Source organism: Coenobita brevimanus, unplaced genomic scaffold (genome assembly GCF_032717465.1).
Source record: "Coenobita brevimanus isolate Jiangsu-jjx unplaced genomic scaffold, ASM3271746v2 jjx.HiC_scaffold_2856, whole genome shotgun sequence".
Taxonomy (NCBI): domain Eukaryota; kingdom Metazoa; phylum Arthropoda; class Malacostraca; order Decapoda; family Coenobitidae; genus Coenobita; species Coenobita brevimanus.
The window spans coordinates 45549-47500 of record NW_027643825.1 but is presented as its reverse complement, the minus strand read 5'-3'; positions in this window follow the sequence as shown (position 1 = coordinate 47500).

Genomic DNA, 1952 nt, shown 5'->3' with positions numbered 1-1952 from the left:
TATTTAGTGCCAGAATTAATTGCAAAAAATATGAAAGCCCATACAATTGCTGAATCTCTCATTCTTCCGTCATGCTGTGCTATAGTAAGAACAATGTTTGGAGCTGAAGCTGAAAAGGAAGTGAAGAAAATTCCTCTCTCTGATAATACCATTAGTAGGCAAATCCAGGAGATGTCATGTGATATTGAAAAAAGTGTCTGTGATGTTGTTAAAGAAAAAGGAATGTCTGCTTTACAAGTAGATGAGTCGACAGACGTTAGGGGAAAAGCACAGTTACAAGTGTTCATCAGGTAGGCTATATTGCTGGCAACCAAATAATTGAACAATTTTTATGCTGCATTGATGTAGTTCAAACAACAGGACAGGATGTATTTTCTGCAGTGAGTGACTACTTGCAGAGTTTTGATTTGACATGGAAGTCATGTGTAGGAATATGTACTGATGGTGCTCCTTCAATGGTAGGATCAGTAAAAGGTTTTGTATCATTAGTGAAAAAAGAAAACCCAGACCTGATTACTACCCACTGCTTTTTGCACCGTGAAGCTCTTGTTGCTAAAACACTGGGAAATAATTGAAATCAGTTCTTGATGACGTTGTAAAGATGGTGAACTTTATCAAAAGCAGACTAGTAAAGTCACCCTTGTTTTCCCTGCTTTGTTGAAGACATGGAGTCTCCTCATGTATCCCTTATCTTGCATACTGAGGTCAGATGGTTATCAAGAGGCAAGGTGCTGTCTCTGGTGCACGAGCTAAAGGAAGAAATGCTTACCTTCTTTACTTTGAGGGAAAACTTGAATTTTGTGAATTATTAGCTGACGAAACTTGGTGTGGAAAGTTATGCTACTTAGCAGATATATTTAAAATTCTGAACAATGTCAATACATCTACGCAAGGAAGACGTGAAAATCTGTTATCTTCTTCAGACAAAATGAAAGCTCTGGCAGAAAAAATGAGGCTCTGGTTTGTTAAAGTGAAAGAAGGCAACTTGGATATGTTTAAAAAAAAACTTTGATACAGAAAACAAAGACATTATTCCACTGATATGTGAGCATCTTGAAAACCTAGAAAGGAACATTGAAAAGTATTTTCCAAATATATGTGTGGAAAAGTACGACTGGCTGAGAAATCCATTCATACTTGATGCATCACACGAACAGAAACTTAGTCTTAGTGAGGAAGAAGAGCTAACAGACATCCGTAATGACCGAACTAACTCAAGCACATGGAAATGTCACTTGAAACTTTCTGGATTCATATTGAGGACGAATTCCCACATTTAGCCAAAAAAGCTCAGAAAGTTCATCATCAGTTTTCAACCTCTTATTTGTGTGAACTGGGGTTCTCTACCCTCACTAACATATAAAGTAAGAAAAGGTCAAGACTGCTAAGTGTTGATGAAGAAATGAGGGTGTGCCTCTCCAGTGTTCCAATATACCACGGATATGTAAATCGAAGCAAGCTCATGTGTCTCACTATTAAGGTACGTGTTCATATCAGTAATGAAAAAATTAAATAGTCAAATTTCGTATGGAGGCTGCATGAAAAAAGGCAGGTGTGCCGCAAAAATATTATTGTTTTTCTTAGTGTGCCGTCATACTAAATAGTTTGAAAACCACTGCCCAAGGGGGAGAAAGGACAATTCCTCACCGCACCACACCGCACGAGGGACAATTGCGCCGTGCAATCAGTGACATCCACAGCAAGGCCCTACAGCAGAGCTGGTTTACACCTGCCACATCATAATAGACCCATCCCTTTACCCGCATCTGCCTGATCAGCTGATCAGACAAATGTAGGAGAATATCCCCCCAAGGCTGCGTCATCATTTATTCATTCACAATTTCTCTCCATTCATTTCTATCACGCACAGCCACTCTTCCTTGCTCTACAAACATCCCTCTCACATCCAATGCTCACTTCATATATATATATATATACGTAAATCGATCGAC